Below are 27,581 nucleotides of genomic sequence, written 5' to 3'. Positions count from 1 at the left end.
TATTTTCAGTCTCCCCATCTTTGGAGTAGCAGGTTTGGCCTTCCTAAACCTAATAGGGTCAGGGTTCCTAATATGCCATCAGTTAATGAAATATTAAGAAACCAACGCGTGATTTCAATGGACTCGTTTGATCGCTGTTACCTACTGAAGAGATTGTAAGTCATGTCATCACACTAAGGAGGAATTTAATTTTCCGCATCTTTAATCTTAATACTGTGGTTTCTTTAAAATCAGATAACTCAACTATTTCAAAATTAATTTCATTATATAAGTCAATGTAGTATGAAAGCAATTCTTAAAAGTTGATTTTGCCCTTCCTTCCATTACGATTGATCTAATATCAAAAATGATCAGAGTCTAAAATTGGCATGACATTTTCAAAAATAAATTGTTGCTTTTTGAAGGGAAATAGTCAAGTCACTTAGAAATTAAATAAATTAAATGATTTTTTAATTTTAATAGTCAAGTCACTTAGAAATCAAGTAAATGATTTTTTAATTTTAATAGTCAAGTCATTTAGAAATTAAATAAATATTTTTTTAATTTTAATAGTCAAGTCATTTAGAAATTAAATAAATGCTGTTTTTTTAAAATTAAAAAGGAAAAAATAAAAAAATTAAAAAAGAAACAATACTTCATCAAGAATTTTTATAATCATATTTTCTCTTCCTGGTATTAACAGATGGTCCTGCCACCTCAGAGTCATTCTTTAGGAGTGATTTTAATAATCAGGTTCCGTGGCCTTCTTTAGCATTCTTTTCTTTTTCCTTATTCCTTTGTACTAGTGAGCACTGCATTATACAGAGACGATGCTGACATTTAATTTTAGCAGCTCTCTACTTCTCTTTCCTATTGTAACAGACTGAATATTATGCCCCCCTCCCCCCAATGTTCATATATTAAAATGTTAACTTCCTAAAAAAAATAAGTAAATAAATAAAATAAAATAAAATGTTAGCTTCCCGCATGGTGACATTAGGAGGTAGAGCTTCAGGAGATTAGATCATGAGGGTGGAACCCTTTTGAGTGGGATTAGCGCCCTTATGTGAGTGACCCTGGGGAGTGTTTTAACACTTTTTCCGCCCATGTGAGTGTTCGGGGAGAAGTCTACAGTCTGAAGCTCAGCAGAGGGAGTTCACCAGAAGTAACCACGTTGACACCCCATCTCCGTGGACTTGAGGCCCCAGAACTTGGAGAAAGAAACTCCTGTCATTTGTAAGCTACAGTCTGTTGTACCTCCTGGAGCACCTTTAACATTCAGACGACTAACAAGGAGCTCCTCGCTTGCAGCCATTCTCAAGATAGGAGCACACACCCATCCCGTTGTAGGACCGTCCTGTGGCTCTCCCCACATTGCTCCCATAACTCAAATGCACAGGGTTTGCCTTCGTCTGTGGCTGATCTTGGCAGCTAACATGCTGCTCCCCGCAACTAAATCACAACACGTTGCCCCTCATTTCTCCCACTCTTTGTCCTTTCCCTTTCCCACATCTGATGGTTATGTGTCTGTATAGGTTTCATTGGTCGTGTGGCTTTGGAAGACTTCTTGTATGAAAATTGGCGTCTTTGTTCTTTGTCTCCTCTCCCAAACAGGCTACCGAACTCCTGCCTACCTTCCAAAACCAACTCAATGATCACAAGACAGTAGTGCTACTGTACATATACAAAAAGAGAAATAAAAAAAAATAAAAAAGAAATAAAAAAGAGAAATATATTCAGTGAGATATACACTGAAAAATATTGAATATTGAAGAATATTCACTAAAAAAACACTGAAAAATATTCAGTGTTTCAGTAAGCTTTTAAAACATTTCATAATATATTATTTACCCATTTGTAATGGGATCACGTGTTTCAATGTCCCCAGCTAGACTATGATGTTTAACCCTAGCTCAGAAATGTCTCTGGCGAACAGAAAGTTTTCATATATTTTGACTGAATTTGACTCAGTTTGATGGTCATAGAGTGGAGGTCTGGGGCTAATCTTCGACTTCCTTTATAACTCTCCAGGAGAGTTGATAGCACTCAGAACATATTTAGCAAATACTGAAAAACCGAAAATCAGCCTAGACTAAATATCTGGCCTTCAAGTTGATTAAGCGGTGGTCTCTCCATTCTAGAGAAAGAGTTAGTACATTCTTCTTTATTCTTCCCACCAATTATAGCTAAAAATCTGGACAAAATAAATAAATACCAGAGAAATCTAAAAGCAAAGAAAAGGCAAACTAGAAGTTTTATGACTTGAGGAATACCCGAAAGTGAATTCGGGTTTTTGTTTGTTTCGCCTCCTGCAAATCCTAGGCTAGTTGATGGGCGAACCCATGGACCAGGAGCGCCAAGGCAAAGAGAATTTTTTTAAAGCCCCAAGAAAGCACAGCCTCTTTATACAAAGGTGAGTGAAGGGCGATCCTGCAACTCCTCTGACTCCCCCCCAGGTCTGGGATAAGAAGATAAGAGCTGTGCCTTGCTGGTTGCCCACGGGTGCCACAGGGACCACGGATGGGCGCTGCCTTCCGTCTCTGCCCTACCCTAGGAGGCCCGCACCCCCCTTCCCAGCCCGCATTGTGGGGCCTGTGTCAGCGCCCCAATGGCCATCCATGAGCGATAGGGCCTTCCCCTCCTTCCACACCGACCCTTGAGGCTACAGAAGCTGAGATTAAGCTTCATGGCTAATCCCCATCCTAAATTAAGGAAGCATCATCAAAGAAGCGCACCCTTTCATCTCTCTGCCAAGACTGGGAGTCCTGTTGACCGTCCCCTGCTTGCTCCAGGTGGATGACAGCGAAGATGAAGCATCCAACCTCCACCCAAGTAGAAAGAGGAGGTCGTGCACCGGACGAGGGAGGCAGCTGCAGAAGGAGACCCTGTGTATGGCGTTCTGGGCACATTTCCCAGTGACCTGGGCACCAAACCAATTAGCATCTCAAAGCAAAACACTCGAAAACCCGTCTGTGGTGCAGAATATTGCTGGGGTCTCGGATTGGTCATTCGCTGAGAAGCACACAGACGGAGCAGACCAGGGCAGCACTGCCAAGGTTCCGACGTCCCGGCACTGAAGCCACAGCCCGCGAAGTGAGCCTGGGCCATGCCTCCTGAACCTCAGCGCCTCCGTTAGATCCTGGAATAGGGGATATAAACAGATAAAGTCTTATAACAGGGCTTAAAATTCCCAGACTATATTCCAAAAAGATTCGTCATATTGGCAACCAGAAATATCAGTTTGAATGAGAAAAGAAAATCGACAGGAAATACAAGATATATCAAATGTTGCGATTATCTGACAGTGATTTTAAATAGGAATCAGTAAAACACAAAGCTATGACAAGAAGTGAGGAATGCTCTAGAAGCAAAAACGGAAATTTTGTCCAAAAAATAAAAAGTATCAAGAAAAAAACCCCAAAAGTTCGGACTGAAAGACACTCTTGAGAGTGCCAGGATGGTTTTCTATCCTGACTTCAGCGGAGGTCACACAAACCGATACATGGGGTGAAATTTTACAGAATTTTTTGTGCAGCAAAAACAAAATGCAAAGAGAAAAAAGGAGGTGAGTGTAAAAGCTGGTGACATCTTAATAAAGTCTGTAGTTTGTAATTTTGTGCCGATTTCAATTTCCTGATTTTGGTGGCCGTGCTAGGGTTTTGTAAGATGCTATCGTTGGTGGCACGTAGCTGGGAGGCGCACAGGAACTCTGTACTCTTCTCGCAACCGTATTTGAATCTAAAATTATTTCAAAACAAAAGTTTAAAACATTGACTCAATATAGAATTTGGAGTGGTATTTGGTGTGAATTCTTAACTATAAAGGCTTTTTCCTGCTCCTCCCGTACGTCATCTGTTGCCTAACAACCTCCTTTCTCAGGGAGGCGCATATTGCAAATGGAAAAGTACCGTTGATTTACTTCCCACTGACTGTAAAACAATCGTAATATTGCTTGGCAACTAGTCCAGGGTGGGACAAGCATTTATTGAGAGGGAAAAAAAAAACACTCAAGTGGAATTTTTATTTGAAATTTCCCCTGGAACAGAAGGACGTTCCTCGGGGCGGGATGGCAGGGTGCAGAGCTGGATGGGACAGTTGTGCTGAGCTAGTAGACGAGACGGCTGGTCACGCTGCCCCGGAAAGTGTCAGGACGGCCAGACCCTGGAACCTTGCATTTCTACGTGGTCAACATCCTATAAACAGGTCAAATTTAATCCAGCCTATCAAGCCATTCCCTAAGCAAGCTACTGCTCCATTTCAACCAAGGGCCCGATCTTCCTGGGTGGCGATATTCCCTAATCGTGATTAGTAAAACTCTGACATTTCAGCTACATAAATAAGGCAAACGAAAGGCATAAAATGACAAATTTACTGACGTAAACATGAACATAAAGCAGATGGCCTCATATTCCTGCAAATTATAGATCAAGCCAAATGGGTTCCCATCAAATTCACTTCCCTATTAACTTCTCCCCACTCAGAAATGTCCAAAACTGCCGGTGTGACTCGGTTCTGTAAAAGCAGCAGCACCCGGGGAAGTAGAGGCAGAAATAAATGTGTATCGGGGCTCAGGGATCTAGAACTCACAGGCCAAAACTCGGGGTGTTAGACTTTACCTGAGCCTTATTCTCCCAGGAAACACTTACTAGTAGGAAAGCCTCTGCCCTGCTGTTTCTGGAAGCCTTCCCTCCCAGCACGGCGCTCCAGGAAACCACCTGCCGTCGCCACCCGCGTGTCCCCGGGCTCAGGAGGGAGCCGCTGCCCGGCCTTCTGTGCGCTCCTTTTTTTTTTTTTTTTTAGATTTTAAAGATTTTATTTATCTATTCATGAGACACAGGGCCCCAGGGATCCAGTCCCCAGATCCACCCTCCCCAAGTGAGGGTGACCGGGGCTTCAGGTGAGGACGGCTGGTCTGCAGGTGAGGGTGACCGGGGCCACAGGTGAGGGTGACCGGGGTCCCAGGTGAGGGTGACTGGACCCCAGGTGAGGGTGGCCGGGGCCCAGATGAGGGTGGCCGGGACTCCGGGTGAGGGTGGCTGGGTCCCCAAGTGAGGGTGACCAAGGCTGCAGGTGATGGTGACCGGGGTCCAGGTGAGAGTGACCAGGGCTTCAGGTGAGGATGGCTGGTCTGCAGGTGAGGGTGACTGGGGCCACAGGTGAGGGTGACCGGGGTCCCAGGTGAGGGTGACCGGACCCCAGGTGAGGGTGACCGGGCCCCAGCTCTACTGCTCATCAGCCCAGGCAGTGTCACGCAACTTCCTAAGGGCACAGGTGCTGCTGGGTGAGAAGGGCACCCGGTTACCACCAGGCAGGCCACACTGATGCTTCAGGAAGCACCCCCCCACCTGAGAAGCCAGTTCCTGTATGGTGGTGGCCCCGGGAAGACCCGTGGGTGACTGTGCAGAGCTTGGAGGGGGCACGGCCCCAGGGAGGGGGAAGCTCCTGCCTGCAGCCACCCAGCCCCCCACCTCACCCCGACCTTCCCAAAAGGAGCCCCACCTACTTCCTACTCAATGTTCACCGGACACTTTGACACGTCGAAGACCAGGGATCCATCACCCCAACCCTGTTGTCTCCCGAACACAGGAGGACCATGCGTCGGCCAGTTTGCAGCCTCTGTCTACACCAAGATTACCTTCTGAGCCTATTTAACCATTTTACTCAATTTTATTTTGTTTTATATTGATTGATTGATTGATTGATTGATGATTGATTGATTGATTTAGAATTTTGCTTTCCAGGGAAGTTTTGGGCTCCCCTGGGGTAAGCACGAAAAGGGAAAAGCCTAAGTGCTGAAGAGGACACCTACACTGAGGTCTACTCGATAGCGGCCTTAATAAAAAGAAACTCAAAGAAGAAGGGAAACTGAGGACATAGTTGTGGCTATCCCTCATCCATCCCTCTACCAGAAGATTCTGCTTTTAAATGTCAGCCTGTGAAGTCTTGGGTTTTAAATTATGAAGAAAAGCTGCATATTTCTACATATGGCTGCTGAGGTGTCACTTTCATTAAGGACATGTTGTTCCTGGGCTTTTAGATTTTTTTTTTAAGTTTGTATTACCCTTTTTTTTTTTAAAATTTTCTGGAAAACATGCTGGCCAACTGTCACACTGATCACTTACAAGTTATAGGCTCTATTATATTTCTTTTGTCTTATGTCCTTTCAGTATTTTTTAAACCTTGGAACACCATTTTTTTCTGTTTTCTCTTAGTTTTCTCAGCTATCTTATCTTTCCTATCCAAATCTAGTCATTTCCTTGTCTGGTTATTCTCTCCTTCTCATTCAAAAATTTATTTTCAAACAGGACAAAAATAAAATAATCATGAAATTGTCACTATAAGAAAAGCCACTGTCAATGCTTAAAGTATTTTTGATTTTTTTTCCAACCCACTAATGTATGATAATATGGGAAACATACAGGTGGTTTATAAAACAAAGAACTTACTGCCATCATTTTCCAATTGTCAACTATATAAGGAACCAAATTATCTTTACCTCTTTTTTTTTAAAGGTGTTAACAGTGAAAATATGCCTGTGAAAACAAACGTCTGCCAGCATTTCCTAGTTTGATACTTAGGAATGAGATTGGAGGGACTCCTGGGTGGCCCAGTGGTTAGGCATCTACCTTTGGCTCAGGCTGTGACCCTGGGGTCCTGGATCGAGTCCCATGTTGGGCTCCCTGCATGGAGCCTGCTTCTCCCTCTGCCTGTGTATCTGCCTCTCCCTCTTTCTCTGTGTCTCTCATGAATAAATAAATAATAAAATCTTGGGGAAAAAAAAGGAATGACATTGGACATATTTAATACTTTCTGAGCTTTTGATCAGTCAATCATAAGTGTTTAACCATATATTAATAGAGTCCATAGATAAAACTTTTTTCTGTAGAACAAATATTTTAAAAAATTATATTTCTCATGCAAGCACACAAAATCTTAAGAACAGATATTTCCTCATTCTAGGTTATTCATGCCTTAGCAAAATAACTTTCAGGACAAGTATTTTATCACATTATCTGCAATATTTTATCTTCAAATAAACTCTCCACGTTCTACTTTGATTTACTTACTATTTTAATAGTGTGGCCTAGGTTATACTTTCCTAGGGAATTTATATTTTCAGCAAGTGGATTAGGCAAAGAAATAAGAAGAAATACAGTGCCTTTTTATCGCAATAAAGCCAGCTGAAGTAAAATTTCAATTTAATCAACATTTTACTACTTTTTATAGACATGACTATGAAGAATATAAATATCAATCCCTGTTGTATCAGCAGGTTTGAAATTACATTGTAATAACATCAAATTCTTTTTAAGAGAAGCTATTTTTACATGATGCCAAAACAGCTGAGGAAAGGGAAAATTTGGGTTGGTCCATCTGTGTTTGGACTCTTCATGCCAGTTACGTATCCTTTTTTCCTCTGGAAGTTCTACATGCCACACAGATATGTACTAGAGCATTGATGGCTCCTGTTCAGTAGTGGGACAATATTAATTAAACATGAGTATTCAGTTGTCACAGTCATCAAACAAGAAGTAGATGTGGTCATTAGTCCCGGGATAAATTTTGTTTAGTATTTTAAAATAATCATAAACTTAAAAGAGGGAGTACTCAATGAAACAAATACCAGAGCTGTGACGAGAGAGGGATAATTAATGTGTTTTAAGTCATGATTTTAGGGGCCCCTGGAGGGGGCTGGGTCCGTTAAGTGTCTGCTGTGGGCTCAGGTCCTAATCCCCGTCCTCTCTGCTCAGCGGGGAGCCTGCTTCTCCCGCTCCCTCCTCCTGTGCTCACCCTGCTTCTGCTCTTTCTCTATCAAATGAATAAATAAAATCTTTTGTAAAAAAAAAAAAATAGTGATTTTAATAGATTTCCACTACTAGAAGGGATCAGATTTTTTTCAAATAAAGTTAAAACTAAATGTAAATGCACTGAAGCTTTGGGGATACAGTCTCGATATATCTCATTTAGTGCTTTGGGGCCTTTCTAGGGGTGTATTATATTTTAGTGAGAGGAAACCCAGCCATAGGTAAACTAAAAAGCAGATGATGCAAAATTCTCAGCTTTTTTTCACCCAGGGCTGTGCATGCTTTACCTCACTTATGAGGAGGGAAACAATACAAAATTAAATGACAGTTCCAGATAGAATAGGACTCTGTACCCACCCCCAGAAAGAGCTAAATGGTACGCGGAAGTTGTTAACTTTATGTGTCAACTGTACTAAGGTCAGGGCTGCCCAGATAGCTGGTAAAACATTATTCCTAGGTGTGTCTATACGGTTATTTCTGGAAGAGATTAGTATTTGAATCAGGAGATTCAGTAAAGGTCTTCCTCACCAAAGCAGATGGGGATCATCCAACACTTTGAGGGCCCGATCAGAACAAAAAGTTAGAGGGAAAGTGAATTTACTCTTTGCTTGAGTTGGGACATCCATGTTCTGCTCTCGACATCAGTGCTCCTACTTCTCAGGCCTTTGGACACAGACTAAGTTATATCAGCAGCTTTCCTGGTTCTCCAGCTTGCAGACAGCAGACCGTGAGAATCCTCCTTCTCCTTAATCATGTGAGCCAATTCCTATGACCTCTCTCCCCCTCTCCTTCTCTCTCTACCTCCTACTGATTCTGTCTCTCTGGAGAACCCCATTTTGTATAAATGTTGAATGTCTGGTATAAACTGCTGAAAGCTAGGCTAGATCTCCCTGAAAAATAAGCCCAGAGCTTAAATCAATGACCTTTCATGTAAAGAAACTGGAAAAAAGAAAAATTGAGGAAATAAAACTCAAGTAAGTAGATAAGGATAGAATCAAACAAGAATCAGTAGAGAAAATCAATGAAACCATGGTCTGGTTCTTTGAGAAGATAAAATTGATAAACCTTTAAACAAACACTAGGAAAAAAAAGACAGAAGACATAAATGAGCAATGTAAGATGTGAAAGAGGGGATGCCACGACATATGTGTAGGCTATTAAAATGGTCATAATGAAAATTATGTACAATGTTATGTCAATATATTTGAAACTTCGGTGGCATAGACAGATTTCTTCAAAGACACAAACTATCAAAGCCATTTCAGAAAGACTTAATTGTCACGAAAGCCATTTTGAGCCCAGATGGCTTTATGAGGAAATCGAATGTGTTATTTAAGAGAGAAATAATGCCAAAACCAAAAAATGGGAAAGTAGGAACCATTTTCCAACTTATAATATGAGGCTAACATTGATTTTACCCTAATGCCAGGAGAAAAAATAAAATTTTTCTCATAACATAGATGGGGAGATCTTGCAACAACAATTTAGCAAATCAAATCCGACAATACCTAAAAGGGTAATACATCATGACCAAGTGAGTTTTAACCAAGCAATACAAGCTCAGCTTAATATTAGAACCTCTATCCATGTAATTTATTACAGTAATAGACTAAAGCAGACAAGGCATCCGGACATCTCAATAAATGCTGAAAAAACATTTAACAAAAATCCCACAACCCTGATGAAAAGCTCTTAGTTAACTGATAATTGAAGGGAACATTCTTATTTGATTTTTTATTTTTTTATTTTTTTTCTTATTTGATTTTTTAAAAAAATCTATGCAACTATTAGGTAACATTATGCTTAATGGTAAAAGATGAATGCCTGCTGTGGGGCGATGGGTCAAATAGGTGATGGAGATTCAAAAGGACACTTGCTGTGATGAGCGTCGGGTGTTGTATGGGATTGCTGAGTCTAAAAAATAATAGTAAAGATGGATGTCTTCCCCTAACATCAAGAACAAAGTAAAGACGTCACCTCTCTTGTCTTTTATTCAACAGTATATTAGAGGTTCCAATCAGTGTAGTTAGGACAAGAAGAAGGAATAAAGCCATGTTAGTGGGAAAGAAAGAATAAAACACTATTCCCAAATGACATGATCTTCTATCTAGAAAATCCTATGGAATCTACAAAAAGAAGTATCTACAGCGTTCAGGAATCAGTATTGTTATAGAGTTAATCTTCCCCCAAATTGACCTAGGATTTCAGTGCAACATGATCCCAAAATCCCAGCAGACTTTAAAAAAATGGAAATTGGGGACGCCTGGGTGGTTCAGTGGTTGAGCGCCTGCCTTTGGCTCAGGGTGTGACCCTGGGGTCCCAGGATCGAGTCCCACATCAGGCCCCCCACAGGGAGCCTGCTTCTCCCTCTGCTTGTGTCTCTGCCTCTCTGTGTGTCTCTCAAATAAATAAATAAAATATTTTTTAATGGAAATTGAGAAGCTGAATGTCAAATTCCAATGGCAAAAAAACGAACAAACAAAAACAAGCCAAAAATAAAAAATCGCTAGAACTAAAACTACTTAAAAAAAATAAAAATAAAAATAAAAGAGAAAAGAAAAGAAAAAGGAAAAGGAAAAGGAAAAGAAAAAAAAGAAAAAGAAAAAGAAAAAGAAGAAAAAAGAAAAGGAAAAAGAAAGAAAAAGAAAAGAAAAAGAAAAAGAAAAAGAAAAAGAAAAAGAAAAAGAAAAAGAAAAAGAAAAAGAAAAAGAAAAAGAAAGAAAAAGAAAAAGAAAAAGAAAAAGAAAACCATACAGCCTGACTACAGGACATACTCTGCAGTTAGTGATGAGACGCTACGGTTCGGTTTCAGGATAGACAAATTGATGAGGGAACAGAGTTGGGTTCATAAATGTGCTCAAAGAACAAATCATTTGTGGCGTTGATTTGGCCAAGATGACTGAGGTGCAACCCAAAAATGCTATGCATAAAGAAAAACACGGATGGATTGGACTTTAAAAGTACACACTTCTATTCTTCGAAAGACATTATTAATAAATGGAAAATGCAAGTGACAGATTCGGAGAATGTATTTGGAATTCGGACTCTGAAAAAGAGCGCATGTCCACAGTCCATAAAGAAGGTCCCTAACACAACAGTAGGGCGGGGGAGGTGGGGAGTTACTTAAGGCTGAAAATGGGTGAAGCTTCTAAATACCTGTTTCCCCAAAGCAGCTGTAGAATGGCCAACGTGGGCCTGGAGCCACGCTGAGCATCCCTGTCCCCGAGGGGAGGGCACCCGAGCTGCTGCACACTGGGAGATGTGACCGGCTGTGCAGGACGTGGCTCGATGGGCCCTCACACCTCGCTGATGAGGGTGTAAAACAGTACGACTGCTTTCGGTCATTTTCCCTCACTTTGGTGCTTTCTGTTGTAATTGAGAGTTTTATAAAAATGCTTCAATTTTATCCTTTCTTGGTGTTCCACGTATGCTCCCTCTGAGAAGGCCTTCATGCGGTCACCCCAGGGCCTGTGCAGTTTTACGTGACTTGAGTCCACCTTCTAATTACCCTGTGCCACCCACTGTGTCGTCTGGGAACTTTCCAGCCCTCCCTCTTGTCCCTGTGACATTTCTCTTTTCACTTCTCCATGTACTACACTTACCCAATAAATTGCTACTGTCATTGCTTCTAACAAGCAGCTGTTTTTTTTTTTTTTTTTTTTTTTGTAAGTTTTTATTTAAATTCTAGTTAGTTAGGGGCTCCTGGGTAGCTCAGTTGGTTCGGTGTCTGACTGTTGGTTTCAGTTCAGGTCATGAGATTGAGGCCCACTTTGGGCTCCATGATTAGTGTGGAGTCGGCTTGGGATTCTCTCTCTCTCTCTTCTCCCTCTGCCCCTCCCCCTGCTCACACTCCTTCCCTCTCTGTCTCTCTCAAATAAATAAAATAAATCTAAAAAAAAGAAAAATTCTAGATTGACTTCAGGAGTAGAATGTAGTGATTCACCACCTACTTACAACACCTGGTGCTCCTCTCAGGTGCCCCCCTCAATGCCCGTCACCCATCTAGCCCCTCCCCTGCCCACCTGCCCTCCATCAACCCTCGATTTGTTCTCTGGATTAAGAGTCTCCGATGGTTTACCTCCCTCTCTGTCTTTTTTTTTTTTTCATTTCCCTAAGGTTCATTAGACAGATGTGTTATAGATCAATAAAGATTGAAGAAAGAATAAATGATTTTATTTTATATTTATTCTCTGGTGCTCTTCCTTTCTTTATGTAGATCAAAGTGCGTGGCCTGTATGATGATGATGATGATGATTATGATGATGATGAGATGATTTTGCCTAAAGAACTTCTGTTAACATTTCTTTCAGGGAAGACCTCCTGGTAATACGTTCCCTCAGTCTTTGTGTGTCTAGAGCAATCTTTATTTCACCTTGACTTTTGAAGAATACGCTCATCAGATGTAGAATTAATGTTGGCAAGCTGTTTTTTTCTTCTAATATTTTATAAAGATTTCTCCCCACTCTCTTCTTTGTGCTTCAGTTCTGATGAGAAGTCTGCTATAATTATTATTTTTGTTCTTCTATTGGTGAGATGATTTTCTTTAAGAGTTTTTCTTTGCTTTCAGTTTTTGCAGTTTGAATAAATTATCCCTAAGCATGAGGGCTTTGGGTTTGGTTTGGTTTGATATTTAACCTACATTGTTTTCTCTGAACTTTCTAGATCTGTAGTTTGGTGTCTACCACTAGTTTTAAATTTTTCTCAGCCATTGTTACTTTAAATATCTCTTCTTATCTGTTCTTTCTTCTCCTTTTGACATTCTAGTTTTGCATAAATTATAACTTTTGAAATTATCTCATAGTTCTTGGATGCTCTGAGTTTTTTGTTTAATTTTTTTTCTTCCTTGTTTCAGTTTTGGAAGTTTCTGTTAAAGTATCTTGAAGTTCATTAATTCTTTTCTCAGGTGCAGCAAGTCTGCTGATAAGTATATTCAGGGTAATCATTTATTTTTTTTGCTGTGTTTTTATTTCTGTCATTTGCCTTGTTTTGTTGTTGTTGTTGTTGTTGTTCCTATGGTTTCCATATCTGTGCTGTCATTATCCATCTGATCTTAAATGTTTTCAACTTTTTCGTTAGAGTTCTAATTATATCAAACATAGTTACTTTAAATTACTTGTCTGCATATCTGTGTCATATCTGCGTCTGGTTCTGGTGAGTGTTGTGACTCTTCAAACTTCACTTTAGTTCACTCCTCTGGCTTGCCTGGTATTTCTCTGGCTGGGAGATGTGTTGTGCTTAATGTTTGCTGTAGCTGTAGGTAACTGAAGTTTTCAATTTATTAAAAAATATTTTATTTATTTATTTATTCATGAGGGACACAGAGAGAGGCAGAGACACAGGCAGAGGGAGAAGCAGGCTTCATGCAGGGAGCCCGACATGGGACGGGACTCAATCCTGGGATCACTCCTGAATTTTCAAATTCTTAAAGTGTCCTCATTTTTGTCCTGGCTTTGGGTTTGGGGTTTACCCTTGTGCTGTTCCTCAGAGCAAGTCTGCATCTTTCAGCTCTTTCCAATGGTATATTTAAGGCATTTTAGAGTGGTGACGAGAGGAGGGGATGTTCTATAATTTTTTTTAAATTTCAGTTTTAATGAGCCTATATCTCAGAGTAAGTTCTTGCTGAGAGTGTTTGCTCCTAGTCCAGGGATATAGATCCCCCCCCTTCCCCATACTTCTTTTCCTGGTGCAGCATTCTCAATCAATTTCCTTGAAACCCTCTTCCCTATTGATTTTTTTTTTTTTAATTTTCTCCTCGGTGGGACAGAAGGCTAGAGTAGATTGGAGTGGGTGGAATTTGGTCAGCCAGCTGGAATGAGCTTTTAGTAAAATGGTGTGGTAAGCCTTCTGGTAACATCCTTTCCTCTGGAAAGTAGGCCTTTGTTAAGTAGAAGGACCAAGCTGGTTTGCACAATGGCTGTCCTTCCCTTCCTCTTTCCAGAGCCAGGAGATTTGCCCCAATTCCTCACCGTGAGAATCCCCCCTGGACTTCCTGGACATAAAGTTCATGAAAGTATGGGGGACTTCCTATACTCTTTCCCTTTCTCACAGTTGTCTGTACTCCAGCAATTTGTTGCTGGACAACTCCAGCAACTTGGACGACTGGACAACTCCAGTTGTCTCCAGCAATTTGTCAAAGTTACTAGCTAAGTAGGTGGTTCTACCATGGGATAGCACGGAGGGTCTTCTGCCTCATGTAGACAAATCTTGGATAGTGTATCTCTCTGAATTCATCTCTGCCTCTAAATTTCAGAGCGATGACCTCCTCTGCAGCCTCCACTCTCAGATGGATGGAGCCAAAAATGGTTGATGTTTATTCCCAGCATTTTCTTGTAAGGGAGGGAGTGACAACTTTTAAGCTCTTTACCTATCAGAGCTAAAAATGGCAGTAGTACAACTGCTTTGGAAAACAGTTCAGCACCTTTTTCAGAAAGGTAAATATAGATTTACCATATGATCTAGTCATCCCATTCCTGGGTATTTTTCCAAGAGAAATCATAACATATGTCCATACAAAGACTTGTGCATAAATGTTCATAGAACTGTTCATAACATCCCAAAACATGGACTCAATACAAAAGTTCATCAGTAGGTGAATGGATATGCTAGCTGTGGTATATCCAACCAATGGAATACTGCTCAGCAATTAAAAAAAGCAAGTGTTGATACACATAATGGCACGAATCAGTCTCAAAATAGTTATGCTGAGTGAAACAAGTCAGAAAACAAAGCACGTATTGCGTAATTTCATGTTTTTATGAAGTTCTAGAAGATGCAAACTAACTCATATGACAGAAAGCAGATGAACGTCTATATATAAAGAGTGAGGATGGTTAGGTGGGAGGAATTACAAAGAGCACAACAAAACTTTTATGGCGTATAGTTATTATTTTCATGTTGACCGTAGCGATGGCTTCATAGATGTGCATATATGTTAAGACTTATCAAATTGCATTTTGACATACACATTTTTTTTGGCCCTACCTCAGTAGTGTTGTTAAAAACAGCTACAATCCATAAATTCTGATACTCTCCTCTCAGAATGGAATCTAAATTCCCACCCCTGATTATCAGTTGACCTTAATTCATTGCTTCCAACTGAAAGAATGTGGGAGATTTGCACTTCCGTGTCTTTAAATCCTACCTTAGAAAGGCAATAGTTTATGCCTGTCCCATCCTTTTCATGTTCCTCCTTGGACCCCAGCCCCCATTTTGTAAGCATGGAAAGTCGCTTGGAAAGACAATGTGTAAATGTTTTGGCCAAGGGTCCAGTTAGAGCGCTAGTCAACAGCATCAATTCCCAGTTGTATGAGTAAATGCTAATACCTCCCCCTGACTCTGGTCCTCAGCCTTCAAGCTGCCGCAAGTGACACGGAATGGAGTAGCAATGGGATCTGCCTACAGAATCCTGCTCAAATTGAAAATTCACGAATAAAATAAAGACTTTTTTTTTTTTTTTTTTTTTTTTTTTGGTTTTAGCCACTAAACTTTGGGCAGGTTTGTAACCCAGCCATTGATAAATGGAGGAGTTATTTGTTAGCTTTATTTCTCCTTTCTTTATTCCCTGTTAATATAACAGGTGATCAGTGACTTCTGGGAAGTGAAAGTGTGACTATGTATATGTGAGAAAGGATGTTGACTGTTTAAAATATTCAAAAATCTATCATCATATGCCCTTTTAATACAACAACTTCATGCAGGCAGTCTTTTGAACTTGGATTCCAAACACTTGGATCTTCTTTGGAGGAAACCCTATTGACTACTCTGAACTTAAAGAAAACCAAGCCTTCCCTCTAAATCTTCTAGGGTTAAAATAAACTTAAACCACTCTTTTAGAATTCCATATATTATATGCTTGTTTGTAGGGGAGAAAAGTTTTTTATCTATACATACAAAATATGTTTCCTAATTTCATCTTTGAGAACCAGTATTTGTTATTCTTATGACAAAGTAATTAGACTATTTTGAGGTTGGTTTGCATTTTTAGGTCTTAGTTTATTACATATTTGTCAATCTAATCCCTTTGTCTAATAAAGTAAGTCTAGTCTGAAGTCATATCTCTCCACGTTATCTAGACCACCAGAACCAAAGTATAATCATGTGTTATAGCAACAACTAGCTCGTCTCGGTCTGAACTTTGAAACTTTAAGTTCCTTGAAGGTTTGGTACTTCCCATTGGTAAATCATGTCATGTTTATATCAGGGTAACCAGGAGAAAATTCATATAAGTTATGACATTCTTGTGAATTTTAAAGTGGGGATAAACTTTTATTTATTTATTTATTTATTTATTTATTTATTTATTTATTTATTATTTTTTATTATTTTTATTTTTTTATTTTTTGGGGCGGATAAACTTTTAATAGGCATTTTATTGAACCATATAAAACCATGTAGCATTTTTAATTTTTATAATTTTTTTAAAGATTTTATTTATTTATTCATGAGAGATGCAGAGAGAGAGAGGCAGAGACACAGGCAGAGGGAGAAGCAGACTCCATGTGGGGAGCCTGATGAGGAACTCGATCCCAGGACCCTGGGGTCACGACCTGGGCCAAAGGCAGACGCTCAACTGATGAGCCTCCCAGGCGTCCCCATAAAGCATTTTTTAGATCTAAATGAACACATAATGCTAATTTTATATAATTCTACCTTATTTCATAGGATGACAATAACCTCCCTAGTGACAGTAAAGGCTTAAAAGTAAGTACAGAATAGAAGTATTTGTGTCTTAGAAATAAGAGAAACATGTCACACACTGTCATAGAAATACTTTTGATTTAGTGAACGGAATTTTAAAAGATTATGTCTGAGTTGCTCCAGTGGAAATCAAAGGGTATCCAGGCATTCAAAGCCCTGAACATTACTATCATTTCTCAAATAATTATATCCCATCATAAACAAATCTGAGAACCTGAACGTCAATATAAGTGACTAAACGATGACTATTCAGGGTATAAAACTCTGTACTGATTCAACTGATACAGAAATGTAGATGTCCCCATAGTTATTGATGAAGTGCTGATGGGCATGAAGTTTATCTACCCTATTTTTGTTTACATTTAAAACGTTTGGTAACATGGGTGATGACTGCCTGTCAGTAGACAATCTAGGCCACCTCAGGTACTTGAGACAGGTATCCAGGATGATAGATGTGGGTAGATTCCTGGGCAATCAGATCAATGCGGGCGGTGGGGGGTGGGCAGGTAGACAGCTACGTACCTAAAATGCATTTCACACACATGCAAACAAGATACGGCGATTCTGAGTCACTACTGTCCAAATATATGCAAACACGAAGCTCACTTTGGTTGGTTCTAAATATCTATTCCTCTTGGACAAAGAGGAAGCTAAATTTAGTTTTATTAAACTGATGTGGCCCAGTCCAAAAAGATTTTTTTTTTTTCCAAAAAGATTTTAAATGGAGAGAAGAATAGAATTTCAGTGATGATCTAATTTCAGTCTTCAGGTTTTCCTTCTCTTGTGATCTTCCCTTATTCTTCTCCCTGGCCCTACCCTTACCTTCACAGAATTCACTGAATTACCTAGTTCTCCCAGGGAAATGTCCGAAACTATGGTCCTTAGTATGGGTTGAAAATACGGTATGAATTATGTAGAGCTAAGCATACTACTGATTATATATTTTTACTGATTACATGTTACTATGTAACTGTAATAATTATTACACATTACTAATATCACTAATACTCAGTTTACTCTAAGTAGTTGTCCCTTGGATTACGTATCAGGTGTAACATGTGATCTGCATGTTGAGCAGGGGTAAACCTTCACTTTTTCACAGGAGACTGGAAGACCATAATTTCCCTGCTTCTTAATGTTGCCAACAATTCTGGAGAATTTTCGTCATGATGCAGGACAAGCCAAGACCTCTGCAGGCAGATGCAGGAGCGAGCACTGTCCTCCTGCCCTTGCAGGCTGCTCGTGACTCCCTGCCCTCAGCTGAGCGTGCACCTGCCACTTGGTTTCTGCGTGTAAACCTCCCAGCCCAATGTCTGCACTCGCAAGAGCTCTAGCTTCTGGTTTGGTTTGGTTTTTTTAAGATTTTATTTACTTATTTGAGAGAGAGAGAGAGAGAGCACACAAGTGGGGTGGGGGTGGCGGGGCGCAGAGGCAGAGGGAGAAGCGGGCCCCCTGCTCAGCCCCCGACGAGGTGCCCGGTCCCAGAGGTCCCCCCAGGACCATGACCTGAGCCCAAGGCAGGTGGCTAACCTACTGGGCCACCCGGCCTCCTTCCTGTTTGAGGATGGGGATGATGTCCTCTGCCTCAGTGTCTGGCAGGCCCTTCCTCAGTACCTACCTACCACACACATCACGTATCTTGAAAATAATTCTCTTATCTTGCCCGATTCTAAAACCATAAAAGCATAAATGATTTCTTATGAAATTTAATTTCCACATTCATTTGGTGCAAGACCTCTTACACACTAGACTTTAAGTACACCATGAGTGGGTACGTCTTAGCGTGAGTGTCTTTGAAGTAAGCCAGTGCTGAGTGGCGGTTGTCAGGTGGGAACATAAAAATTTCTGACATTTTAAAATAACTGCATAATATTAAAGATTTATACTTTAACTGCATCTGAATTCACTGGGTTAGGTGTGGTGACAACGGGAAGTACGTGAGCTTGAGCCTTTTTAGCAACTGACAATAGCAATTCTAAAAATAATCCTTTAAATTAATACAATGAAATATGTTTAATGCCCAGAAGGATCAAAAAGCAATATTTTCCTAAAATTAGTATTTGAAAGAACAGAATTATCTTATGATTTAATACAAATGATGCAGCTTTATCAAACTAGATAGTTTGTATTTGAATAGCAATTTAAGACGGCTCATTACCTTCCCTTGAATTATTTCAGCTTGATTTTCAGTTAGACAATGACATTGATCCCGTTCTTGAGCTCTGAGTTATGGAAGAACCTTTACTGAACACACATCCCACATCCATCCTTTCCCATTGTGCTAATATTTCAAACCTAACAGGAAAAAAAAAAAAAAAACAAGGTGCAATAATAGGTACTAAAATCCCCTGTAAAAAGGAGATTTAGCGCATACTTTTCAAGAGTACTTTAATAATTACAAATTTATGAAATAAGACTAATGGCAACATAATAAATTGAGTAACCTACATGTGGAGTCCATTTATGGAAGCAAACATCTCCAAGAACTTACAGGCAATAAAACCTTGACAAGCTCTAAATTAATGCAGCAAGCTCTTAAAAATGTCCATTTCGGGCCAATTTTTAGACCAGACATTTTGGTAAAAATCTAATGTTTAGAACAGTATTCCTTTATTTTACGTAACATTACCTACTTTACAAAACATTTCTTATGTATCATCTCTTCTTATAAATACAAAACTCTACCAAGGAGAAAAAGGTAAAGTCTGATATCCATTTTAGAATGAGAAACCAATAATCTGAAAAAGTAGGCGATTTGCAGGGTTTTAACTACTAAGTGTGAGGGAGGCAAAGCTGGACCCCTGTTCTCCTGATAACATCTCTAGGGTTTTTTCCACTCTATCCCTTACCTCGTTACAGCTTTGGACTATATTACTATATACTCCGTATATTGGGTCATAAGATATCCTGGAGCATATTAATATACTTTTGTAGCAAGAGAGGGGGTTCATTTTTCTTTTTAAAATTTAATTTAGATAGAATTTTCCTAAAATTGCCAAAGATAAACTGAAGTTTATTTCTGCACGAAGGAACCTGGGTGGAGCATCCGTTAGCGCTTTCTCGGCATCTACTGAACACTTCCCCAAAAGCTCCAGATTTTTGAGCGATGACGGTGTGCTTCCAGCGAAGCCAAGTCTTCTCAGCTCCATGTCAAGAGTGAGGGTCCTGAGTGAAGCCAACCAGCACTTCTTTTCCTATTCCTAGTGATTGGTTCAGTGGAGGCATCTGACCTGAGCTGCTTCGATCAGACTGAAACCTAAAGATTTTCTGTGGATTGTGGACAAATTCAGTCTTTCTTCTATCCTGAATATACTGAAGAAAAGTGGAAGCCCTAGAAGCCTGGGATCACCAGTGAGGTAAATGACAGGGACAGAAATGGAGCCCTTGGCGATACTGGGTCTTGCATGACCTACTTCACTTACATGAACCAGTAAATAATTTAAGCAGGTTCAGATCAGGCTTTTACTTATTGGCCACTGAAAACATCCTAATCATTGATGAATGTGTTAGTTCTGACCCGAAAGTAGTCCAGTCATTCTCAGGAATCTGTTCTTATGTTTAAAAGAAATCGCTCTCGGAGATATGACCAAATGCCCCACATTACTGACCGTGAGGAGTATATCGTGACTCTACTGACTTTCGCTGTACCCAGGTTCTTAACCAAGGCTTGGCTTCTTGTTGAATTCCCAGTGGAGTCATATGATCGCTGTCACCTCGTAGAAGGAATCTTTGTTTACTTCCTAATTCATACTGTAGTCTCGGTTCCTCCAACTGAATAATCCGAATTCCTTGCCTTTTCTACTAGGACTTCTCTTCAAGCCTACTTCCCTTATGGGTCTACTCTATTATCTCCTCAATGAATCCACATAAGTATTAGCAAGCCCTAAAAAATGGATGAGCTACAAATCTTGAACGCTGTGAAATATTGTGGTACAATATTGAGAAAATCGGTACATTTTCAAGAATAGATCCTTCTAGCCATAAAATCTGCTCTTCTAATGTCATATATCTGAAATAAAGCTTCTCTGTATTTATCACATAGAATGATTCTAATAGTTTTTACTTGAAATAATGCTCAGTTCTTAAATTATGAGATATAAATTCCTTGAGTATTATTTTTCTTTTTTTTTTTTTTCATTTTTTTAACTCTTCCCCTGTATGTGTAAGTCTGCACGGATACCATAGGTTGTTCTGTGATCTAATATTCGTGAAAGGCCTGGTAGTCAGTCGGGCACGCCCATCCTCCCGTTTTGTTACTCTGGTTGTTTCACAAGGAGTTTTGTAAAAGTCCTACCACCAGTCACCTGAGTGCCCTCCACCTCCACACTACAGGACTCTGGGTTAGCTCCAGCTGCCAGGGCTCGTGGTTTATAGGGTTTAACTATTTAGTAGGTGTTAACTCTTAGAAAAGTCCCAGAGGCTGGTAATTTAAGAGAGCTCTTTTCTTAAAAAAAAAAAAAAAAATCTAAAAAATTAAAAAGATAGCTCTTTCTCCCTTCCCAGAACTAATCAGAATCCTAGAGTAAGTAAAGTGGAGGAGGAGATGGGAAACACGCTTATGACTTGAAATGAACGAAGTCAAGTGCTTATGACGTGAAGTGAATCCGGGATCTCTCTGTGATGTGCAGACTAGTGTGACAGCTTGGGGGGGACGGAAGCCCCAGCAGATGCAGGGCTCACAGCTGTGCCCCGTTCCCCGCAGGACCTTCTAGAGTTGCCGCAGTATTTTCAACTGAGGACTTGGGGTGCAGGGAGTTTGCAACCAAAGTCCATCTCAAGTGTGGTCTCAACTAAGCAGCAGGTCCTGGCCCTAAACCCTGAGGGCCAGCCCTCCCCCGGGGACTGGAACCCCAGTGCACTTCGGCGACAGTTTGGAAGTGAATAGAAACCTTCACGTTTACGGTCTACCCGTTTTAAAATTCAATATAATTATGCTTTGTTCCACTTTCAGCAAATAGGCTTTTCCCGAACTGTTTTAGGAATGTCCTCAGGGACTGTGATTGTATGACTGTGTTGCCATGTGTTCAGCTACTTGGCTTTGAATTCTGGAATGATTGGACAGGAAAACAAATGACCTAACTGAGTGCAGAATTTAGTGTGTTTGGGTGATAATCCGGGCCTTAAAATGTTATGGCTCTTGGAACTCCCCTGTCAATGTATTTATCTGAGAGCTGGGCTGTTAACATCTAGAAAGTGTATGATCGCGAGCGCGTCTTTAAAAGGACAAAGTCTATTAAGGCTACCATGAGCATGACTATCAACTTTTAAGATGATTGATGATTTAAGATGAGTTAATGTCTCAATGCCGTATCTCAGAACTTCTAAAACTATAAAATGACTGGATCCTTAAAACTAGCCTGTAGTTTCACTGCAATTGCCATGTGCAATGGTAGTCAGAGTCGGTGGAAAAATTAACTAGCACTAACTAAAATACCTCCAGGGAAAAATAAAATAAAAAATAAAATAAAATAAAATAAAATAAAATAAAATAAAATACCTCCAGGGAGCCAACCTGGCGAACTAGCAAGCAAAAATAAATAAATAACTGAGGCAACATTCGGTTTAAAAACATCAGATCAAAAAAATAATAAAAATTAAAATAAAAAATAAATAAAAAAAATAAAAACATCAGATCAGGAGTTCTATTTGCTCAAATGTTTCCTTTGAATTTATAATTGCTATTATTAACACATTTCTTTTAAAGAAGTCAAGAATTTTTTTTTTCCTTCCCACATAATTTCACCCACACTTCTTTGATTATATGCTCTAAGATAAGAATCATAGTTGCCAGTGGAGGCTTAGGAATTTTATAAACATCGATCAATGTCACAGCTCGAAGTCGATGAATCAAAGAATATCGCAGTAAATTCCGAAAGTGCCTTCCCTATGACACTAGTCAGTCATTGCATGAAGAGTAATTTTAGATTAAAGGTAAAAAGCCCTGCATGTGCACCGGCACAGACCAGGGTTATATTATTATCTGGGCTGAAAGGAGAAGATGAAGATAGGAAGGGCAGAGATCCCCCAATGTCTCATTTGAAAAGAGATGTGGTCACAACCCTATCGTGCTTCTTCCCGCTCAGGTCACCCCCGCGCAGGCCTCGGCTCGAGCAGTCCTGCTGAGCTGAACGAGAAATACAGCGCCAGGGGCCTGCGGCCTGCAGACGTGAGCACGGGGACCAACCTGCTCTGCAATCTGCTGACCTCAGGTCTCGCCTTCATTCCCACGAGTTCTAATGCATGGGGTGGAGCCTGGGGGGTCTGGGTTCTTCTCCTCTTGAAGAAGCATCACTTAGTGCAAGAGCCAGAGGACGGGGAAGAGCAGCGAGCAAGTCGGCAGTAGCTGCTTCAAAAGATCCAGCCCCAGAGGGGCCCAGCCAGGAGGCAGGCTCTTCCATGATCTGTCCCCCCAGCGAGTCAGAAGCTCCAGAAACATCCGTAAGTTGTATCCTTGACTCTCCACAGAAAGGGGGTAAGAAGCTGAGCTCTCTGCAGCGGGCAAAGTATGTCATTACGTCTCCTGCATCTGGAGCTGAGGCCCTGGGCCCAGACACACACGTGTCTTCCTCCCAGCTGCAAACACACCGTAGCTTCTGGAAGGGAGCCGTGTGACCCGCAGAGCCTAGATTACCTGGGGGTCCCACATCACCTCCTGTGATTCTTGAAGTCTGTGGGGCTCCGGGTCCACGCTGATTACCTGCCTTGAAAGGAAAACTCATGAAGAGAACGGATAGGTTGTCTCTGGAACTCTCTCTCAAAAATATGCTAGTTTTAAGCTTTCAGTAGCTGATGGAGGAAAGTGAGCCAGCGTCTCGCTGCAGGGCCTGGTCCCCCAGCCCGGCTAATGGTGGGCGCCGGGCCCAGCTCACTGGGGGCTGTCCGAGTCAGCTGGATCTTTTTTTTTTTTTTTTTTTTTTATTTTTTTATAAAAGTTCGATTTGCCAACATACAGTATAACACCCAGTGCTCATCCCATCAAGTGCCCCCCTCAGTGCCTGTCACCCAGTCACCCCATCCCCCACCTGCGCCCCCTCCCGTGACTCTTCATTTCCCAGAGTTAGGAGTCTCTCATGGTTGGTCTCCCTCTCTGATTTTCCCCACTCAGTTCCCCTCCTTTCCCTTATAATCCCTTTCACTATTTCTTATATTCCCCGAATGAGTGAGACCATGTGATGATTGTGCTTCTCCGATTGACTTACTTCACTCAGCATCATACCCTCCAGGTCCATCCACGTTGAAGCACATGGTGGGTATTTGTCGTTTCTAATGGCTGAGGAACATCCCACTGTATCCATAGACCACAGCTTCTCTATCCATCATCTGTCGATGGACACCGAGGCTCCTTCCCCAGTGTGGCTATCGTGGACATTGCTGCTAGAAACATCGGGGTGCAGGTGTCCCGGCGTTTCATTGCATCTGAATCTTTGGGGTAAATCCCCAACAGTGCAATTGCTGGGTCGTAGGGCAGGTCTATTTTTGACTCTTTGAGGAACCTCCACACAGTTTTCCAGAGTGGCTGCACCAGTTCACATTCCCACCAACAGTGTAAGAGGGTTCCCTTTTCTCCGCATCCTCTCCAACATTTGTGGTTTCCTGCCTTGTTAATCTTCCCCATTCTCACTGGTGTGAGGTGGGATCTCATTGTGGTTTTGATTTGTATTTCCCTGATGGCCAGTGATGCGGAGCATGTTCTCATGTGCGTGTTGGCCATATCTATGTCTTCCTCTGTGACATTTCTCTTCATGTCTTTTGCCCATTTCATGATTGGATTGTTTGTTTCTTTGGTGTTGAGTTTAATAAGTTCTTTATAGATCTTGGAAACTAGCCCTTTATCTGATACGTCATTTTCAAATATCTTCTCCCATTCTGTAGGTTGTCTTTTGGTTTTGTTGACTGTATCCTTTGCTGTGCAGAAGCTTCTTATCTTGATGAAGTCCCAATAGTTCAGTTTTGCTTTTGTTTCTTTTGCCTTCATGGATGTATCTTGCAAGAAGTTGCTGTGGCCGAGTTCAAAAAGGGTGTTGCCTGTGTTCTCCTCCAGGATTTTGATGGAATCTTGTCTCACATTTAGATCTTTCCTCCATTTTGAGTTTATCTTTGTGTATGGTGAAAGAGAGTGGTCCAGTTTCCTTCTTCTGCATGTGGATGTCCAATTTTCCCAGCCCCATTTATTGAAGAGACTGTCTTTCTTCCAGTGGATAGTCTTTCCTCCTTTGTCGAATATTAGTTGACCATAAAGTTCAGGGTCCACTTCTGGGTTCTCTATTCTGTTCCACTGATCCATGTGTCTGCTTTTGTGCCAGGACCACACTGTCTTGATGACCACAGCTTTGTAGTACAACCTGAGATCTGGCATTGTGATGCCCCCGGCTCTGGTTTTCTTTTTTAATATTCCCCTGGCTATTCGGGGTCTTTTCTGACTCCACACAAATCTTAAGATGATTTGTTCCAACTCTCTGAAGAAAGTCCATGGTATTTTGATAGGGATGGCATTGAACGTGTAAATGGCCCTGGGTAGCATTGACGTTTTCACAATATTATTATTATTTTTTTTGTTTTCACAATATTAATTCTTCCAACCCACAAGCATGGAATATTTTTTCATCTCTTTACATCTTCTTCCATTTCTTTCAGAAGTGTTCTGTAGTTTTTAGGGTAGAGATCTTTTACCTCTTTGGTTAGGTCTATTCCTAGGTATCTTATGCTTTTGGGTGCAATTGTAAATGGGATTGAGGAGTCAGCTGGATCTTATGTGAAATATTTTTAATATCATCTTTGCCTAAAACAGAGGTTGTCATGGAGACACCATCATCTTCTACTGGCCTTCGTTGAAACATGCAAAGTCCCTTGTAAGACTAACAAATTCTTCTCACGCATCCGATCTTTCTACCCTGGTAAGTTTGTGTCACACGGTGTAAGTCAGCTGGAAGCAGTCGACTCGGCCAGAGGTTTGGAAACTCTACAGTTTATTTCCGTTACCTGGGCACCGATTCTGCTCTTACTCTAATGGACACAGCATCCTTTAGTAAATTAACGGAGGAACTCAAGTTTACCTGGGATAGTGTTGAATTAGATTCTTCCACAAGAGGAAATTAATTCCCAGATGTATCCATGTTTCCCTAAATTTCATCTTGCTTAAACCTCTATTAAATACATTTACATATCAGGAAGAAAAGAAAATATTATGAAACTGGACATGGTGATTTAAGAATAACTGCGAGAATTTTTGTGAGCAATTCAAAATAATTAAAACGAATTCTCTCATAACAGATTTTGAAAAGTCTTTGGATTCAGTTTCCAGGCTCTTCCATTTGGAAAGCCTCTAGCTCACAATGAAAACTGCTGCGTTTGTGATCAGGTGAAGCATTTCATTCAAATTGATAATTTTTGGAAAATCTCTCTGAAATCATTATAGTTCTAGGATTCCTCTATTGCATCTACTATAAAATGAATGATCTCCTTAGATTGGAAAAGCCAAGACAGGCAATCCTCGGCATTACAATTATTTTTTTTATCTTTTCCTGAAAGGCAAATTCAGTTGCCTTACACTATTTATTCTAGAAACATTTAAGATAATCTCAAAATGTAGTCTAATTTATTTTCATGAAAAATAAGACCTTACCCTCTAGGTTATCCATATTCTACATTTGATTATCACCTTAATATCATATTAGGGTTCTTTCTAAAAAAAAAAAAAAGAAGAATCAATCAATATAATATTTTTCATAAGCATGCAGATTTTAGATGTAATTATGCCACTACTGTGTCTAGCCTCGCTCTCTCATCAAGAAAATAGCTCAAAATAGAATAAGCTCCTCACTATGCTCATTGATCTTGCCTTAACTCCACAAATAGGTCCTTTGTTCTGGCATGTACGGTCTCAACCTAGATCCTGTGGTGCTAATGTATCGACAAAGCCTGTATCATGTTATTTCAAGACCCAAACTCGATAAAATTCCCTGACTATACGCCATAGTGCGTGAATTAGCCTCACCCTTGCTTCTATAATGTCTGAATGATTTACAGATTATTTTAGATTAATACCCTATGTGAGGTACGCAAAACTAGTGTCCACCAGTACGTTGGTGGTTTGATTTACTATTAAAAAAATCAAGACTCAGGATAAAAAACAAACAACTAATTATTACCAGAAAAAACAATTTAGTATGAATGAAATGAAAATTAAATCATGAGTTTTGAAAGATTTTATCAAAGTGTAATATTAAAGTACTCCTTCTGACAGATTAGCTAATCTACCATTTTGGGATATTTTGCCATAATTCATCCTAAAACTTTTTAGGATACATCCTAAAAGGTTCCCTAGGACACACTCCTAACAAATAAACAAAAACAAAAAACAGGAAGTTGGGGAGGGGAGCTCAAATACTTGTGGATGTTTATGAACAAGGTGATAAAATAGTAACGGCACATCTTTAGAAAAATCATGTCAAAACCAGCTCTTCCACTTTTAGTGTTGCAATACATTGAAAATTTGCCCAAGGAACTTGGCAGTGAAAATACTCCCTTAATTTTAAAAATAAAAATGGCCCTTCCCACTAGTTCTGCTGTAAGTCAATTCTCTTTGGAAATAGTCCTTTACCACGTAGTTTTCATTCTTTGTAATTACTTTTACCTAATCTGTATTATCAATATAACCTATTTTTTGAAGAAATTTATTTTGCTTATTTTAAATATTAGTAACCCTCCAGTTCTTGTGGCGCTAGATTATTACTTTTTAATTTTTATCTTATTTTTTTATGTATATATAAATACAATGGTATATGCTTATTTATTTTGTCTCAGATTACTCATTGAAAGACTATAACCTGCCCAGAATTATGTTGCGGAGAGAAAAGCGCATACCTACAATGCTTTCCCCGCCCTATTTGTGAACTGCGACACCCAGGACTCTCCTACCCTGGGCCCCCAGACCAGACACCTTCTGTATCCCGCGGGGCTTCCTGCAGTCTGTGTTCCTCAGACACAGGTGCTTCTTCCTCAGTTGTGAGGCGATCCAGGTTTGATCTGAGGGAAAAACCAATAGACTTGCCAGGTTGCCTTTTTTTCAGCTCCTGTCATTTATATAATTTAGTATGGTGA

At 40.3% G+C, this 27,581-nt stretch overlaps 1 long non-coding RNA gene across 2 annotated transcripts in view; it reads left to right on the top strand.

Moving 5' to 3' along the window:
• Positions 1-27,581, top strand: part of LOC140624191 (uncharacterized) — a 40,727-nt gene that overhangs the window by 5,644 nt on the left and 7,502 nt on the right. The window contains exon 3 of one of the 2 annotated variants that reach the window (XR_012023704.1): positions 1,594-3,578. The exons of the other annotated variant lie outside the window; for it this stretch is intronic. This is a non-coding gene — a long non-coding RNA (uncharacterized lncRNA). Of the gene's footprint in view, positions 1-1,593; positions 3,579-27,581 lie in introns of those variants that run through there. 2 annotated transcript variants of the gene reach the window in all.

Source organism: Canis lupus, chromosome 34 (genome assembly GCF_048164855.1).
Source record: "Canis lupus baileyi chromosome 34, mCanLup2.hap1, whole genome shotgun sequence".
NCBI lineage: Eukaryota > Metazoa > Chordata > Mammalia > Carnivora > Canidae > Canis > Canis lupus.
This window is presented reverse-complemented; position numbering and strand designations above follow the sequence as displayed.